General features: G+C 40.5%; 1 protein-coding gene across 1 annotated transcript in view; it reads right to left on the bottom strand.

The window, feature by feature from the left end:
- The window catches only part of LOC103769271 (mediator of RNA polymerase II transcription subunit 13-like), a gene marked incomplete at its 3' end in the record, with an annotated part of 145,211 nt that overhangs the window by 87,500 nt on the left and 37,511 nt on the right, over positions 1-20,200 (bottom strand).

The following is a 20,200-nucleotide window of genomic DNA, read 5'->3' as shown; positions in this document are numbered from 1 at the left end:
CATTTTCTCCTAGCAGTGCAGTGAATAACCACCGTATCTTTACGCATCTGGAAAGAAAGACCTTAGCTGTCAGGCAGAAGGCCCTACGCACAGAATTCTCCACGAAGACTTAACTGAGATGAGAGCTGGCACTGTGATCCCAGCCATCTCCACATGCCCCACGCCGAGCCCCTGCTCCGGCTGACCATGCAGCCCACGTCACCGCGCATTAGCTTCAGACGCCACTGGCGCAGCAGCCAAGTGCTGCGTCCTTTTGTGCTTGCCTTAGGCCATCGCCTCCTCTTGCACACATCCAACCAGCTCCGGGGGACACCACGGAAACTTCCCAGGCAGATTCTGGATCCTGAGTGAATCTGATGGGGGATCCTGCGCAAATCTGACGGGGGATCCTGAGCAAATCTGACGGGGGATCGTTATCAACAACAAGGGAGCGAGAGGAGGGGGGAGGGGGCGAGGGGGAGAAGAAATCTGTTGTCAGGCTGCTTTAACTGGAATTTAGATGCTGTAACAGACATCATAATTTTCCCTTTCTGTCAACAATTTAGTGTCAAAAAATAAGTACACGTGCAGCTATACACCCAAAAACCCGCCTGCGAGAACTGCGCCTGTCCTTCATGTGAGCAAAAATAAGCTGATTTTACATAAAAGATAAATCTTTCACTTCAGAACGCCTACAACCACAGCCAAGTTCTCACCTCCTTCCAGCAGGAGCCATATTTAACCGACTGTGTCCCGCCATGGATGCACAACACAACTCTTAACTCCTGTAAACCACACACGCCCCTCCGCCGCCCAGTCAGAATCACAGCGCCGGAGCCGAGGTTGCAAATTAACAATGAAAAATCCCCCCCTGAAATATCCCGTCAAGTTGGCAGCCCTGCTGAGCTTGAGCTCTCCTGGCCAAAGAATTTCACTAGCTCGTAACATTTAAACTTAATCTGACAGCAAATGAGGCTTCCAACTGCAAATTACTAAAAGGCTGGGTTTTGCTTCCTTCCAACCCCCCAAGTAGGATATAAACCAACTGGAAACAGATCCTGTTGGAAACACACTAAATCCTATATTCTTTATCCTGGTAAAAACCAATTATCAAACATAAGCAATAAATCAATGATTGACAACACCGATAATTTCATTTATTTACTTTTATTCTTTCCTCCTTATTTGTTGGATACTCACATCGCCTGTAAGAGGCATTTGCCTTCAAGCACAAAACATTACAATTACTCCAGATATTATTTTTCTGGCATAAAAATCCAGATAATAAATATAAATTTCTACAAAACATCTAGGTTGTTTAAAGAGAGTAACAAACAGGGAGTTAATCTCAGTTTAATGACTCCAGATGCAATTGTTCTGAGCTACCATCTTAAGCTGTCTTACATAAAAATCATGCCCCATATCAATCTTTATGCTCCTTACCTTCTGACCACAGCTTACTCCACAGCTCTGTCTCCTGTTCCAACTTTACTTGACAACTCAACCCATCACCATCTTTGAATTAGCTGTCAATAAATTATGCCAACAATTGTTTCCCACAGAAATTAATTCTATGGACACAGGAAGATCCTCCTGGTATTTTGCAGAAAGCATCACATGAGGAAAAAATGCATCTTGATTTCACAAATAATAACCAGATTTATGTTCTGTGGCACTTTTTTTCCTTATTTACCACATTGAGGCATGAGAACATTCGAAGTGCCAATATGCAGATTCTAACAATTATTAGAGAAGATTTCATTTCCAAAGTTTTACAACACTATTTTAGTTAAAAATAAAAAGAAAGGACACTGCTTCTAGCATTTAACCTTCCTCCAAAATTTACTTTCAGCCATAAAAGTGGTGGGTTTTACCTGTGACTTTAGAAAGGAATAAAATTAAGGTCAGTGAGGGTAACTCTGGAAAATTATTGGTATTTTTCATTTATGTAAGATTTAGGTCAAACAAGTTTTGAAAAACAACCAGGACCTTGCTAGAAAATGTAGAAAGTTCCCACCTTGAAACATGAGAAATAGTTTAACCACAAATGACAATCTTTTTTCAGGACAGAATGGTAAGAGACAGACGAATTATTTAACAAGTAGCTCATTTCCACGAGGATCACTCTCAGCATAAAGCAAGAGATTCAGAGTGCAGTAGGAAAACAAGTCTGATAAACAGAGTCTTATAGCTCAAATTCTCCTCACTCCCAATGAATTGTCAGCAAATCTGTAAGGCAATACATACTTGTTCTCACTACTGTCATTCTTTGCAGTTCACAAAAAAATCTGTTTTGAATGTCTTGTCTTTGACAAGATGTTACCATTGGAACTCTAGATTTATTCTGCATTTCAAACAAAAAAAAAAATCAACCCCACTCAACTTCCTCTTGCTCTCTATATATTTTAAAATGCCTTTTCACATGGCATCAGACACAAATTGTTCCACAAGACTTTTAGGTTCCTGCATTGCTGCACACTGCCAAGCATTGGTCCAAAATCTCTCGCAGACTCTGCGCTGCTGCTCCCATCAGTGCCAACGGCAGCTTCCAAGACAAGTCTATGGACAACATTTACCACTTACACACATAGAGCAACCTTGTAACTTGTCCTCACGCTCAGACTTCATTATGTTGGAGATGCTAAGATCTTAATGACAGTATTAACTGACAGCTTCTCCTTAGTGCACCCATCCCAGAAGCACGGAACAATCAAGATGTCCTCTCCCTGGCCTGTATCCTCAGCCAAGGACACCTTAAATCAACAGCCTTAGTGTACAGATATTCATTTACAATGCCCCAGAAAAAAAAAACATACAATACATGAATATTAATATTAAAAAGATTATATTAGAGGCAAATGAAAGGAGGTTGGAGCTGGGGGCAGATTGGCATCTTCTCCAACGGAACAAGTGGCAGGACAAGAGGAAATGGCCTCAAGTTGTGCCAGGGGAGATTTATGTTGGATATTAGGAAAAATTTCTTTGCTGAAAGGGTTGTCATGCCCTGGAACAGGCTGCCCAGGGCAGTGGCTGAGTCATCATCCCTGGATGTGCTTAAATTTGTGTACATGTGGTGCTGAGGGACTCAGTTTAGCAGTGGGCTTGGTAGAGTCGGGTTTATGGTAGGACTCAGTGATCTTATCTTTTTCAACCTAAATGATTCTAAGGTTTTATGAAATACAAATAGACTATATCACCCTTTGGGTATTTCAAGACAGACAGACACCCCCACACACACAGCATTGCTGTGAGTCAGGAGTCCAGGTTCTGCTGTAGGGTTGAGTTTCAGCCAGAGCAGCACAGGGTGTCCCAGTGTCTGATAGCAGGAGACACTGCTCTCCAACACCAAACCAGGTAAGCAAATAAGATGACAAAATTAAAGTGCTAGCAAGACTACTGAAAGTTTCTTTGAAACTTGCTTTTTTGAAGCTTGCTCAGTCCTCAGCAACTCTTGTTTAGTTAGTTTAGAACACCAGTGTCTCCTTCCTGCAGCAGCCACAGCCTGGCTGCACGGCAGCAGGACGACCTGTGAGATGACTGACCACCTTCCCAACTGTTATGAAATAGTAAATGAGAAAAGAATTTAAGAACACATTTAGGTGACATGTCAGTGAACAGGACTCCTCAGATGCTTTGCTGGATATAGTAAGAGAATACTCTGAAAGTGGAGGTTACACAAGAGAGGCTACAGTGTGCAAATATTTATTAAAAGTATTTGTAAAGTATTTGTAAATAATCTAATTGTGGTAAAAGTTACAGAAGCACACACAAGCATAGCTAAGAGGAAAAAAGATTTAAATTTTGGGTGGCTCATTTTTAAACTACAAATTAAAGAAGTGACAAGCATCACTCTGCAACTGTTTAATAAACTCTTACTTTTTGTGTATCAAAGACATGCATGTGTATATATATATATATAAAATAAAAAGGGTCTAACACTCTCCACTGCCCTTTAAAAACATTAGAACAATTGTCAAATAAATTCATTATTCAATAAAATAATGCTGAAAGCTCCACAGACACTTTTAAACACATACACACACACAAAAAAAGAAAGTACATAATGTATTATGTACCCCTAATGCTTTGGAATGATACCTTCCAAACTCTGAGATGTTCATGTCAAACAAGTGCACACTAAAACCTTGGAACACATAAAGGCTTTTCAGTGGAAGCTGTTAATTCAGTACTGGCTGGCTGCCCAGTGGATACCAGAACACATTTTAATCCAAACAACAGAATGGGAGGGAGGAAGCTCAAAAGCAATTTCAAATCTATCAGGATTGAAATATTACCTCAATACAATAACAACATTTTCACTTTGGGAGCTCCGCCAAAAAAATAAGAGTTACCTATGGTAACTATAGCTCTTTGGTGTGTTATTTTGATTGCAGAGCCCCTGTGCACCTCCCTGATCGATGCTAGCTGAGTTTTCAGCAGCTAGAAACACCAGGTAGCACTCAATGTCTGCAAGAACCGCAGACATATGTCAGATGGATCCCACCACACCCTGCTGACAAGAAGCATCCTTCCATGTTGTTACTGGTCAAGAACTACAGTTTCACCAGTCCAAAAGGTATAGGAGTACTCTACTCTTGACCTTGGCACATGACCCAAGAATTATTATTAAAGAACAGAGTCCTCTTTGCTAGCTCACCTATTTGCAGACTTTCAGATCCCTGAAAATGTTGACACTGAGCTGGGAAGTCTCCATGTGTGCAATAGTTTGGTGTGCTCATCAGCTAGAGACAGAAGAAACGGCAACACCTCTTTTTTTATTTCTTAAAATCTCCCAAAACCATTGGCTGTCCAAGCTTGGCACCCAAAGCTGAACAGTAAATTGGGTGGTCAACTGAAACAATACTGATGGGAGCCAGGAGCATGAAGCTCGCTGCCACTCTACCCCTCACACCTCAGCAGGTTGTAGGTACAGCCCAACCAGCACAAGCACAAAGTGTTTTGCCACAAAGTGTGGACAGCAAAACACTGTGAGAAGAGATTCACCAAATAACGAGGGAAAAAAAAAGGCACCTGCAAATCTGCTTGCAAGGTACAATTCTTATTTGCATCCCCCAGTTTATTCAGTTTAACCGATTGCTGCTTTTTTATAGTTAAATCACTCAGCAGAGAAAAAAAAACACAGCTCAAACCTGAGAGAAAAGCTTTAGTGGGGTGTACTGTTGTAGGGGTGTACATTTATCTTTTCCTGACTATTAGAGAGGTTTTGCTGCTCACGGATCAGTTATTTATAGCTCATCTGGGCAGTATCCACGTCTTTAATTCCATAACAGCTTCCCTTGCCTTTTGAATTAAAAATTGAACTTTACTCCAACCGATTCTCAAGGGGAAAGCATTAAATGTGCCACATCCTGTTCTTTGTTTCAAAGCAGCAGTGTGAAATAATGTAAAGAGCTAACACAGCCCTGATGATTACTGCATATTTCATTAAGACTCTGACACTCTGTCCCACTTAAAGGCTGACTACATGCTTTTGGCCATACAGAGTTGGTTAAGTAGGTCCTGTGATTACTACTTAAAAAAATCTACAACAGAGAGATTCTCAGACAATTCTCAGAATTATGATTATTAAACTTCCTTTCTTTTAAAAAGCTTAAAAAGTACTAAACCATATCAAGAATAGCAGTAAGCCCTGATTTGGCAAAATTAAGATATGCAACTGATTAAGTGAGTAAGACTCACTACAAGTAACCAAATGGAAGAGCAACAGGCTGCATTTATTTTTGCACATCATTTTTAGTAGGTTTGGGGAAATATATTAGTTCAAACTCAGAAATTATCAACCTTTTATAGAGCTAAAATACAGTTGATAGGTGAGGCACGCTTGTGGCAGGTCACCTCAACCACGAGCTGCTGTACACTTTGAAAGTTGTAGACAGACAAGCAGAGTAACCAACAACTGTGTTCCACCCTCTGACATGGACAAATGACGTCAAAGATGATTTCATGAGCAAAAAAAATGTTATCTGGAACCTTAAGAGAAACCACCACAGCCGTGAAGAACCCCTGAGTCCAGCCCCATGGCTGCACCAGTGGGACCACCCCTCCCCAGGCAGCAACATCATGATCTCCTCTCGCACCACTGCGAAGGTTGTTTATTTTGACTGCCCAGATAGATCTGATTCATTAGACAATGTTTGTACAGCATCTGGGAAAGGAAGAGACTGTTAATAACATGATCTCTGTTGAGCATTGTATCCGAGTTCAGAGTGGACCTTTCCAAAGCAGCCGTTCTGCTCGTGCCACGCTGCCTCAGGAGGGGCAATCCGTGCTGCACGCCTCACCACCATGGACCTCTGCCTACAGAGAACTGGTGGCATTTACAGGCAGCTGTCAACAGGAGAGGATGTGCTGAACCAAATTCATCATCTTCTGGTTAATTTAATAAACTAATCCTGATCATTTCTCAGGACACAATGAAATTACTCACCCTTGGCTCCTTCCAAAAAATAGATATAACTACTCTTTGCTGCTGAACTTCATAGGCAAGACTTTGCTGGCCCAAACTATGGTCTAGATGACAAAAATAAAAGAATTAATAGATAAGAAGTCTGGAAACACCGAAGACCACCAAAATTTTTCACTTCTTATCCAGAATTTCTTCTTTTCTTCTAGAACCACTTCTCTCCCCTCAGCTTGTCTCAAGCACTGACATACCCATGGCTTCTAAGGGTCTAGAGAAAACTCCAACCAACCTGTTCCTGATCCTCCACTATCAAATGCTCCAGTCTGATGCATTTTTTGCACTCATGCCCATAATAAGGGCTCCTTTTCCCACTGGCCCAAATAAATGTCACATTTGGCTGCAGATGAGAAAATAAGTTTATCAGGTGATAGAAGGAGGAGGTGAGGAATGAGCTCACAACTGCCAAAGGCAGTATCCCAACATCATCCCACATGTTCAGACCTTCCATGTTCTCCAGTAACCAGCATGTTGACCCAGGGGAGGCAGAGTAGGAGGAAAAAGAAGAGAATCTCTCACCTCCTCTAGAACTCGAATAAGGAAAACTCAGAACAGTATCTAAGAGAAGAAAACCGTCATCTATAATTGCTCATATACAAGTAGTTGAGACAAAAACCTTGGTTTAAAAATCTTAAAAATCTTGGGTTTAGGGTTAAAGATGTTTTTAATTAGGTATGAAAATAAGATGTCTTTCTATCCAGCATACCTCACATTGCTTTTATCTTGTTTATTCAGGCCAGAAGATCGACAAAAGCAAGAAATCTGAAGGTTTCCTTTTAAAAGACAATTTAAAAAAAATATTACTTTAAAAAATTTAGTAAGTATGATGTCCAGTAAAATGGATTTTGTGCTAACTACTTGCATAATTTCTCTGGAACCCATCTTTAAAGGGAACAGAATTTACATTTTCCAAACTCCAGTTGAACTGATCTCATTTGCAGAGGAGCAGGCAGAATTTTTTCTTTTTTTCCTTTTTCTTTAAATTTCCCTCTGGTCAGTCTATTCAAAATGTCCAAAGAGGAGAAAGTTCTCCAAAATTATTCCACAGTGACATTCACCAGGTGTTCTAATACAATCTCATTTATACCAATGTATATTCTCCTTTAAATCATTTCCCTGAAAGGAGTTCAGCAAATGTTCTATTACCTCATGGCTTGTTATAGTCCCAGTATCATAATAGATATTTAAAAGCAAAAGTAAAGAATTTTATGCAGAAAAACAACACTTAGAGCATATGCAAAAGCCAGTTTCAGAGCAAGCACAGAATTAGCTATACAGATATTTTTTCAAGTTTGACAGTTAAGCCTTCTGTGCTTGTCATGCATATGCCACATTAGAAAAAATAATATTCTTATGTAGTAGTGAACACATGTTTATTTAATGGCATCTGCCCAGAGGGATGATATATTTTCTAGTTAGCATTCACAGAACTGTTTCTCTCAAACCAAATCATGTTTGAAATATCTAGGTTAAAACCAATCTGGAATGGTTTGATTTTTGAAAATAAGACCTTTTCAACTTTATAGAATTCAAAACTGGGGTTTTTTTATACCTAATTGCGTTTACTATGCGGCAAAAGAGCCACATCAGAGAAGAGGGAGAGGAAGTTTAATGAAAATAAATATTATAAGATTTATAAAAGAAGACATGGTTTCAAAGAAAATACTGGGAAATTTTATTCTGTCAGTTCCCCCAAACCACATTGGCCATCCTGATGTATCTATGTCTAAGCTAGAGCCACAGGAAATAGAAACTAATGCTTCAAATAAAAAAACAGTTTTTCTTGGGTTTCACTTGCATTTGTGGGAATTTTTTGTGGGGCTTTGGTTTTGGGCGTTTTTCCTTTGGTGGGTTTGCTGTATTTGTGCTTTGGTTTTCTTTTTCTTAAATAAAGCAATGGAATATTCATTATTTCGTGTATTTGTTAAAGGAAATAAAATGCAGAAAACAAAGCTGGCTGTACAAGACTTATTCCTTCAAAAGAGAAGAAAAAAGATAGGTAGCAATGAATAACACTAAAAAAATATTAAAAATGGGAAATCCTTTTATTCATTTTCCTCTGGTTTGCAAAGGGATAGCTTTAGCCCACTCAACGTTGGTCCTTATGGCTGATGGTGCTGAAGCACAAAATAGTATGAAATCATTCATCTTAAAAAGAAATCAGTCTCCAGCCTCTCCCACCCATGACTAACGTGTAAAAGACATTAAAATGTGATGGGATCATTCAAAATTCAGTTTAGAGCACTTCAAGGAGACCTGTGGTAAGTGACATTTCTGCAGATAAAACCCACCAATTATTTCAGACTTTAAATTAAAATAAACCTAAAAAGAAAATAGATCTACATCTCCTTCCCCCTCCTCATTTTTTTTTTCCCCTTTACATCTGCTTATGTCAGAGAAAGGAAAATAGTTACTCTCTTATGAAAATACTCTAAACCACGTCCTATCATCAGGCAAAGTGATTTACATTTACTCCACTCAACTCCTTGCACGGATTTCAGACACACCCTACATGTAGCTGCACTCTAGCTGTAGTATCCAGACTGAACTAGACTGAAAGCCCACGTTCAGCAGCATGACCAAGGCTCTAATGTTGGCCACTCCTCTTCTGGCTCTCTTCCAGAGGCAGAAAAACAAACCAACCCACCAACTATAGATAGCTTCTGGTTCAGTAGCAATAAACCAAATTCCTCCTGAGCAGGAGTCATCTGGGTGTTTCTGTGCACACACAATGCACTCAGAGCTGCTCCACGGGCCACCCTGTACAGGCAGGTGGGCTACTGGGTATGAGGTGGGGACTACAACTTGCTGTCGATTTAACCTGCTAAAATTACGACTGAAATTTTCAGAGATGGGCACAAGCTCTGCACAGGAGGAAATGGGCCCAAGTCGTGCTTCCTCAGCTCTTGAAGTGAGAGCACAAACATCCTCCCCAGCCAGGAGGACTCATCCAGCTCTCTGGAAATACATCGAGTCATAGAATCACTGAGGTTGGAAAAGACCTCCAGGATCCCGTTCAGCCATCACCCAGCACCACCATGACCATTAAACCATGTCCCCAAGTGCCATGTCCACATGGTCTCTGAACCCCTCCAGGGCTGGGGACTCCAGCACCTCCCTGGGCAGCCTGGGCCAAGGCCTCACCACTCTACCAGGAAAGAAATTCTTTATAATATCCAACTGAAACCTTCCCTAGTGCAACTTCAGCCCATTGCCTTCTGTCCTATCTCTAGTTAGGCACAGGTACTGCTAATACAGGAACTGTTCCTGTGCTGGTACCTAAAGGTGACTACATTGATCTACCTCAAATGTCACATATGGCAGCTTTGACTCCTACTTACACTGAAACCCCAGGATTTTTTTCCAGACCTCCCAGGATTTAATCTTAGATATGTTTAACAATTCCCATCTGAGATTGTTTTCCTCAGAGAGCACAGAAAACTGTGACGTGGCAGCAATGGTGACACTGAATCACATTTTGGGCACAGCATTAGGTAACCACAGTGAAGAGGTTTTGTCTGAACTTTGTGTAAGCACTGGAGTCTCCATCCCTCCTAGTTCAGAGGTTGCTATGCTGAAGGCCCTCTGGGTATTTCAAGGTCTACAACTTTACAGCTTAACATCCATGTCACAACACAGGCTGAATGTGTGTCCTACCATTGCGTGTGACATCTGCTCCCTGGCTTCTACAGCCTGACCCCTCTCTGAAGCATTTTCCCCTCCCCCTATTTCTTCTCCATTTTTCCATCTCCACTTTTTCCTCAAACTGATTTTCAGCTTCTATCAGGATTTGCAAGCACACAGCCCTCTCGTGACTCGCAGCCTCTGACAGTGACAAAGATGGGGGCAGAAAAGCACATCTGGAGGCAAGGGGGAAGGAATTAGCTGTTTCTTTTGGAAGCAGATCAGATTCAAATTAAGATGATCCTGAAAACATAGCTGGAAGCATCTCCTTCCAGCAGCACGAGGACCTAAGATTTCAAATACCGCTCGGAATACGGGTTTAAGGGGAAATAATCTGCTGGAAATGGAAAATAAATTGCATGGTTAATTATTGTTTAAACAGAATTTCAGCAGTATGTATGATTGTACATTACACATCAAAAACAACATGTCCCTGTCTAGAATGCCTAAACAAGAGGCATATGTAACAGAGAGTAATTACCAATAAAATGTCATGTTCCTGTAGAGCCCAAAGGGCTTAAAACACCCACAGGAACATCTCTGATATTGTAATCCTGCTTCAGCAGCCAAAAGCTGCAATGCAGAAATCACTTTGCTTCATAGCATCCACAGCAGCCTAAAAAGGGCATTTCAAGTTATGGCATTTTGTAGTGATTTTAAGAAGAAACTTCATATCCCCACTGTTAGGAGGGGGACAAGATGCAGGGACGAGCCAGTGTGCCCCCAGCCTCTCTGCTCTGCCCCCTCCCGCAAAACACACACACTGCATGGAGCCTGATGCCATGACAGTGACAGCTCAAGACTCTTCTTTCATAAAGGAATATCACAAATTCAGAACAATTCTTTGTCCCTTGACCAATATTAGGCTGGAGATTTGGGGGTTTCTGTCAATTTTGTGTTATTGTATCTTTTTACTGCTAACATAAATTTATCATGAGGTAAAAGATGTATCATGTATTTCAGATTGATATTAGGAGCTGAGATGTTGTCATACATTAATCTTTCAGAGGTTTTCAGGGATGAAATAGAGAAACAATAAGCCACTGAATAAATGGCTTAGATGGGGATTTAATTCCCTTACCCACTCATCTCCCATTACTTGGAGAATGCTCAGTGTGAGAAAGTCTATTTGACAAGAAATATCAACATATTAAACACACACACAAGCCATCCAACCTAGAAGTGCTTCCTTCAGAAGCAACCACTGTGATTAATTTACATTCATTTGTAGTTTAAAGAACGAAGACACCGATAAAATACTTTTTCTCTCACTACCAAATATACAAAAATGGGGGAACACACACAGAAGGTTTTCTGAGCCTTCAGAGAACACTAATGGCTTCAAATGCAGGCGCACAACGTACCCCTTCCCACACGCTATGATTCTATCTGTGATTTCTATATTTCTATGATTCTATCTGTGATAGGACAAGGGGTAATGGGTGCAAATTGGACCATAGGAGGTTCAAGGTGAATATCAGGAAAAATTTTTTTACTGTGAGGGTGACGGAGCACTGGAACAGGCTGCCCAGAGAGGTTGTGGAGTCTCCTTCACTGGAGTCATTCAAAACCCGCCTGGATGCCTTCCTGTGTGATGTACTCTAGGTGATCCTGCTCTGGCAGGGGGGTTGGACTAGATGATCTTTCAAGGTCCCTTCCAACCCCTATGATTCTATGATTCACGCACTCAAATGGGACAATATGAAAATTAGACTTGTCTTTGGAATTTTTTATCCAAATACAGCATCAGCTTGGTCAGTAGTGTTGACTTTTTTTGCAGCTGTTCAGTTTTATTTCATCTAATGAAGGAAAAGACCTTAAATGTTTTATTAGGTTAGTCCATATTTTTTTTCCTTACTGCCATCTTGTTTTCTGGACAACAAAACAATTTCTGATTATTTATTCTCCTTCTGTAACCATCTTCCATCCCAAGGGCTAACCTGGTTTTGATACTAAAGATCATTCAGAACCCTTCCACACACCCAGAGGCTTCAAAGAGCCAACAGCCATGAGCTGGTGTACACTCTCTTTCCTGGAGCGCAAAAAGTAAGGGGTTTTTATTTAGTTGTGGCTTCCCTGCATTTTTCTGTGGGAATAATTGCATTACTAGCATGATCTGAAACATGTCTGAAGCTGTCATTTAATCTACATCTGCACCACTCAAGAAGTGGAACAGCTGTAAGCTCAGAAGCAATCCATAAATCCCAGATAAACTCCTGAACTCTGTAACAACTTAGAAGTGTCTTACCCCTTTTATCTAAACAATATGTTTAATTATTAGCCTTGGTTATTAATTTTGGTGGCTGCTGGGCAAATAGTCACAATTCCATCTCCAGTGACACCAAGATGACTGAACTCTTGGAGCCAGCTACAACCAAGTGGATTGATCGAAGAGTTGTAAGCACATTTTACGTGGTGTTAAACTAGAGAAAGAAAATAATGGCTCAAGTGTTTCTGTCTTTCCCCTTTCACCAGTGCCACAATTCAAACTTATCATTTATGCAGGCACATACTATCCAAATCAGTTTAAGTTTATAGGTTGTTCATGTATTATTTTGAGGTTTGGCCATCATATTTAGTCTGTGTTTTCAACTCCTTATCTTAACTCGCGTAATTCTTTACAGCCTTCTCTGTCATCAAAAGAAGATGTTCTGTAGGTGCTACTCATGGGTCATAAAAAAGTGCAACATGTGCCTCAATCTATAGAAGAAACATTCCCTACATGTCTCATCTAAAGCTCACCTACAGGAAAGAGATAAATAAGCAGTAAATCATCACACCACTACCTCACATCACTGTGTACATCCCAAAGTCTCACACTCAGCGAGAGGCATTATTACCCAAACTTAAATTTTCAGCTCTGCCCTCCTTTAGGTTCTGAAAAAAACAGGCACAGCACTCACATTTTACTGTGTTTCAGTGGAGTTTCACAGTGTGACCTTACAGCTATAATGAAAAACATACTCCAAGAAACAAAATTGGTAAAGAAAGCTGAAACAGAGGAGGGAAGAAAAGTGGCCTAAGCACTCTGATAAATACTCCCTGTGCTTACTGGGTCCCCTGCTTTTGAAGTGGGAACTCCCATTTTAACCACTAGGCACCATACGACCTGTAAATGGTTTTGGGAGACAACCAACACATTAATAAAAGGGACTTTTTTTAAATCAGCATATAATCATTCTGAAGGTTTCAGAACTGTTTAAAGCTGTTCTGTGGGTAAAGTCATAAAAAATATTTATTTTTTTTTTAAATTTTGTTACCCCTACCTAAATTAATCTAATTTGAAGTCAAATGCACTATACCTACAACTTTCAACTTTATTTCAATAGTTTATATGCATGTTACTAAAATTTTCAAATACACAGTCCTTCTAATAGCTTTAAAAGGACAGAATAGTTTTGAATTACAGCCTCCCCTAAGGGAGTGGGCATCTTGTCTTTTTTTAAATTATATTTTTTAATTGTCAAGAAAAACATAAACCAAAGGAAGAACCAGACATGCTGTAGCTCCTACTGGAAGCTGGCTAACAATGAAATCCAACATTTCTTTAGTTGTAAATCTTGTGTTTTACCCAACAAACCATCCCAGCTTCCTCCAAGGCACAAAAGGATATACAAGTAACCACAGATTTTAACAAAAGCTTTCCTAAGCTATTTTATCTATTCATCACAGCAATGTGGATCCAGACTGGAATCCAGCTGTACTTGCATATTTTGCCTGTAGAAAGCAGGCTGCTTACCAGAATCTGTCCTGGGCACAGAACCTTCGGAAGATTTTAATCACTGAAGAAGAGATTAAGGTTACATCCTTAGATTCTTTCCAGTTCCTCGAACAGAGCTGAAATCACACGGCAAGAAATAGCAGTTCTGGTCACAGCTCCAAGTTTCCTTCTACACAACAAATGATCTAAACAGTTTGAGGTTTTCTTACGGCTCCATTCCAAAGTTTATTCTGATGACGGCTCCAGTTTTCCTGACCCAGCTTCTCTGATATTTTCTCCTGCTTCTCTAAACTAAACACACGATTCATTAATCTGTACTCTTGCTTTTGCAATTGCAGTGTTACTTCAGGGGAAAGCTTTCACCTTGCCTGTAGTTTTTGCACAGCCTTTCCAAAATCTTTATGGTCTGGGCAGCTGTAGATCCAGTTTTATTAACATATAAGCATGGTTTTATTTCATCCTGCCCTCACTCACACTGAGGCTGCCATTACACAGACCCAGCCTTGCTCCCCACCAACTTCAACAACTTTTCAATGCAAAGAAGTGTGCCAGGTAATCATCCTGCAGCCAGAAAACCAATTTCCTCAGACACTCAATAATCTGTCGAAAACCAAGGAACAAGTTCTGGCCCACAGTAAATGGTGAAAATGCTGCTCAACACAACAAAGTCAGGACCTTTTTGTATTAAAAAGATACTACACTGGCGTTTTCATGACTGAATGTAGGTAGGACAGGATGAACTGGCCTTTTAAGATAAGACAGGTTAAATCTCATTTCTGCCTAATTAGCAACTTCCCTACAGCAGGCTTTAGTTTCAGAGTATAAAAATCTCACGATGGACCTTTATATGATGATAGTTTGGAGGAAATATTTTCCTACAAGAGGAAGCAGATAACATACTAAAAAAACCAGCTTGATTATATCTCCCTTACAATTTACTAATTATACACTCCCTCTTACCAGCTTCCGCTAATTTTCTAAAACATAATTTCTAGGTGGAGAATGGATTACTCAGTGTGTCAGGCACCCAGGATCTCACACCGGCACCTCCTCACCCCTGCCAAAACAGCACACCTTCAACAAGAACAAGGTCCCCTCAACCTATCTTCCTGATTTCAAAAGTCCCATTTGAAAGGCACAGAATACTCTGATGTTTGAATTACAACACAGAAGAGGGAGGGAGCAGGTAGGAGAGAGAAGTTCTAACAAAGATATATCCCTGTCAGGCAGATGACCAAGTAAAATCCATCCAGCAGCCTAGGACTTGCTCACATATTTAGTTACAGAGGTTTGACAATGCCCTGAGACTTCTAATTTTGGTGTCTTTTGTATAACTCGGCATGAAATACTCTTTTTGTTCAGTTTACATCATCTTGAGTCTTTCAGTTTACATCATTTCGAGTCTTGACTGCTGTATTTCAGTAAATTACGATTCTAAATTCAAGCAGAAAGCAACTCTGGCCCATTAAAAAGGAAGCAAAGAAGTGTGAAAGGATAGAGAGATGGCAAATGCTGTGTTCTTCTCTTATAGCTGCATTACAGAATGGGAACTAAATGCTGTTCAAGTTAGAAAAGGGGTCAGAGCACAATGCATCACCACTGGTGAACGTTCCAACTGCTCAAAATAGCAAACTGGATGTTTCAGTTCAGAGAGCTTCCATTTCTTCAAGACTGAAATACTACAGGAAAAGTATTTTTACCTTGGAAAACAAACTGAAATAAAGGGGGGAAATTTTCATGAAGCAGAAGCTGTGTTGCACAGAGCACTAAGTACAGATATTCTACTTTTAATATTCATTTGCTCATTACATGCAATCTCTTAAGATCAACCTTGTATTAAACCAGAAAACAGGCAGCTTCTTCCTCGACACAATGCCCACATCTATGTCTGTTCTGTGCCACATAAGTCCTCAAGTGAGCTGTTGGCTTCCAAAAATACTTTAAGCCAAGGAATCACAGAACAATACAGACTGCAGACCTCTTGAGGGCAACCCATGTAACCTCCCTGGTTGTAAGAGGACCCAGTCTAAATTGGGTAATGCTGCTCCCAGAGAAGCTTGGAGTATCTCCAGTGGTGAAGATTCCACCACCTCTCTGGAAGACTTCTTCCACTGTTTGAACATCCTTGTTGGGAAAACAATATTCTGATACCTAATTGATATTTCCACACATTTGTGGTAACTTGTTTCTGCTGTCTTTCGTTTTTCTTGGGTTTACACAGAGAAGGAAAATATTCAAATAGCAGGCATAAGTTTGTCCAAGTACAGTCCAGAAGATAGTACTGAAATCAGAAAAGTCCAAGATCTCTGCATCCTGTTGCCCCTTCAGAAGACTCACTCCACAGTTATTTCCAGCTTTTTAAACTAACCAAGGCCAGAACCATCTGGTAAGAGCAACATATTCCTTTTTAAAAGATGCAAATATATTTAATATGATGCTACTGCAACAAATAAATCTCCTTTCACCATACAGCGAGTTACACATGCTAATGTATGCTAACAGTTCAGTAAGCTAATCCTCAGAGCTGAAAACCTGTTTCAAGAAGAGGTAAACTTCAAAACATGTATCAAAAAAAGCTTTCCCTTGGAATACCTATTCATTACCTTCCCAGACGTGAACATACCACAGCACACTGCTCTGCAAATGGGCTCAGCAGAAAACTGCACCGAGAGCAACCATTTGTCTGTAACTGATGGACAAGATGGACTTGTTAAGGAGAAACCCTCTTCTCATTAGAGAAGAGAAAGAAAACACAGACTGGACCAAAACTATGATATACTGCCAGTCACACCAATTCCAGAAAGAACGGAAAGATTCTGGAAAGAACCAGAAAGAAGGAAAGCTCCATATTTTGCTTCTTCCAAATATTTTCAAAATGAACATTTCACAATTTTAAAGAATTTGTACTATAATTTTATTAATAGGTGGCAAATACCCATTATGTTACACTGTGAGTGACATTATTTATTGCATCACTGCAGATTCTATTTAGTAAGAAAACAGCCAGTATGAAACCCATCTCAATATCCTTTTTGTGCTCCAAGAAAGGCAAAGGGCATGCTCCAGCCATCCAGAGCAGGCACATTTTGTGTTTGTGTGTGTATGCACACCCAGTGCCTGTGGCCAGGGCAGACCTGTGTGCTTTAGATCTGGGCACAGACATAGCTGCACCAGCACACTGCAGAGAGCTCCTTCTCATCGCACAGGTTGTGTAGAAATGAGTAACTGTCATATAAAATCTGGAATCTGTTACCAATCCAACTGTTCCACTTAATCAAAAGCAAAGAGACTCCTAAGAGCTCTCTTGCTACTTCTGACAGCCAATTTCCCAAAGAAAGAGCAACTGTGCTAACAGATCTTAATAATTCACAGGGCCTGGAGAGCTTTTGCTTAAAAAAAAAAAAAAAAAAAAAAAGGGAAGGAGGGAGGCTTTTCTTTTTGAAAAAACCCAGCAAATGGCCTCTTGAGAATAGTCAGGAACGGGTCTGCCCTCCCACGCCAAGCCTGTGGCAGAGGAGTGCCAACAGCAGCAGCATGTTTCTCCTTCAATCGAGGTGTTTTTTGGCTGTGTCCTGCCTGGGACAAGGTGCAGCACTGCTGTCCCCAGCACATCACATGCCACACAAAATGCTTACCTTACAGAACCACACCAGCTCAGCAGGATGCTGCAACCATCTACAGATGTTATTGTTCAATATATGACCTTGCTAGAAATCATTAAAAGAACAACTACTACCACAGACAATCTGAATTTATGCACAAAAAGCCTGGGAAGAGATTTATTTTTTCTGAATTGTACTAAAAGTGCATAGTGTCATTTTGGTATGTTACAGAGAAAAACCTTCCATTGTCTAGTTCCTGAAATAACTAATAAAAATACCTCAAACAGAAAATGACTTGAGTATCACGACTGTCAGATAAAGCTTTCAGGATTTGATTAAATGAAACTTGCAGAGGAATTTTTCTATAAAATGAAACAAACTATTTCTTATAGAACAGTAGAAAATGTCTGAAGATATTTGTAACAGAGCATAGTTCTGAAGAGGAGTTCTTCTTTATTCTTCGTTAAATTAAAAACACATGTGACTATACAAGAAAGGAAAGCCTGAACTTGGAAGAGAAGAAAGATCTGCAAGATCCATTAAAAAACCATAGGTAGGAAAGTGGTGGTTGACACTGAAGGTAACAGCTGTGGCAAAGCAACCTGAAAATTCTCCAAGCACGCTGGTAACTTCATGGGAAAGTTCTTTTCCTGTTCTAGCTGCTTTAAACAAAAAACCACAACCCTCACCTTTCTCTGTGAGGGCTGTGAGATAGTGCCAGAGTCACTGTCCTCAGTGGCTTTTCTCCATCACAACCACGGGAGTGAAGATGGGTTCAGCTGATGGGTTCAGACCTGCCCCGTACACGCTTCCCAGTAAAACTTGAATAGCTAAATTAGATACACAGAAATACTACCAGCTCCAGACCTGAAGTGAACTACAACTGATGTTGCAGCCCGTGGAGGCAGCAGAAGGGGACAACCAGTCTGCCCCTTTTTCAAGGTCGGTGACCTGCTTGGAGATGGAGCTCGAGTTTGCACCAGGGCTGCTCTTAACGGGAGGTGGAAGTGCAGCTTTAGCAGAGGCATTACCTGCCCCGCGGCCCCCGGCAGCCCCTCCCGGCCCGGGGCAGGCCGGGCTGAGCAGCAGGGCCCGAGCAGCAGGGCCAGGCCCCCGACAGGAAACGGCCCCGAGAGCAGATGCCGCCTGGCTGAGAGGAGCCTCGTTCCCTGCCAGAAATAACTCCTCCGAGCTCAAACACTTCAAACAATAACTTCTTGCCTTTTTAAAGCGCTGCCTAAAGAAAAGTAAGTACAAAGAGGGCTGGAAAGGCTGGCATATTTATATCACCAAACAAGCTAAACCACAACCAAACCAACAGCAGTGAAGAAAGTCCCATTCTTATGAAAAAACAACCGTACAGTTTTGGATGCAGAATTGAAAAATAGGTTAAAAGAGCTTCATCAAAAACCCACAAAATAATTTTTTCAGCTGCTTTAAGGAGCATAATAAATGAGGAATAAGAGCATAACAACAACAGAAGCATAATAAATGAGGAATCGAAGAATGGCTGAAAATCCATTTTATAGATTAGCCTTGAACGTTTTGTTTTCTTGATTTGTAAATTGATTTAAGACCAGAAATATGCTACTGTTTATTTTCTGGCACTTCTGTTCATTTTGTTTTCCTTTATTTCTGGAGAAAGGTAAGACCTTTGTTTCTATGCCCGTGAATCATGAATGAAGAAATTAATGCCTTCAGGGTCTCACATTGTTTGCATGGCACTCCAAGCATCTCCTTTGTCATTCTCTATGAGGACACAAACAAAAAAAGGTGGAAGTGAGGTTACAGAAGACCAGCTTACTGGAAGGAATCCCGCTGATACCAAAGAACTGCCTCTTAGAGCTCTACCCTGAAGAACAGCAGCACAGTATGATAGCTAAAGCATTAGAAATCATTTTCATCAGTCCTACATGACAGTTGAGGCAAATTAGTTTGATGTACATATTAAAATCTCATCAGTTAAGCTCAGTATCTGTAGAAGTTGATGGAACTGACAAAGGACATCTGAGAATGGCAAAGCCCATAGCTTCCAAAGTTTCATTAGTACCATGCTATTAACAGACTGCATTTCACAGATGTCATATTACTTAATGTCAAGTTTTAAGCTTTCCACGAAGAAATATTTAAACCACTGATTACATACAGAACAAGGGCTGCAAAGTTCACTATACTGTACACTCTCTGCTACTTGAGAAATGAATTACTTAAATTCTGGGGCTTGCTGGAGAAGAAACTCAACCTTGACTGATCCAGATACTCCATAAAACCATCAGCCACTGCCAAAGAGAAGCACATGAACTTTGCTCATCAAGCCCTGTGAAGCCTGCATCTCTGAAGGCTCTGCTGCAGGCATGAAAAGGAAATGTTCTGTGCACAGGAGCACAAAGGCAGAATTGTACAACTACATTTTGTACAATTCACATACCACTTTGTCTTCCATTTTTTATGTCGTGGGTGGAAGCTGTACACAAAGCAGCCCCGGCAGCAAATGCAGAGTTTCCAATACCTCCACCTAGTCTTGCCTGCAAATGAAAGAGTTTAATATTTTTGTGCCTGTTTGCAGTTCACATTCCTATTTTTAAATGGAAAATGCCAATATTTATGTCTTGATTTTTTTTTTTTTTTGTCAAGGAGACAAAGCTAGCTCTGAAACTTTGAAATGTGAAAGTATGAGCTAAAGCAGAACAGCCTCCAAACAGCAGCTTTTTGTCTGAAATGAAACAGTAGGTG

The sequence above is a fragment of the Merops nubicus genome, unplaced genomic scaffold (assembly GCF_000691845.1).
Source record: "Merops nubicus isolate BGI_N331 unplaced genomic scaffold, ASM69184v1 scaffold4890, whole genome shotgun sequence".
Lineage (NCBI taxonomy): Eukaryota > Metazoa > Chordata > Aves > Coraciiformes > Meropidae > Merops > Merops nubicus.
The sequence above is the reverse complement of the archived record's forward strand: the minus strand, read 5'-3'. Positions and strand labels throughout refer to the sequence as shown.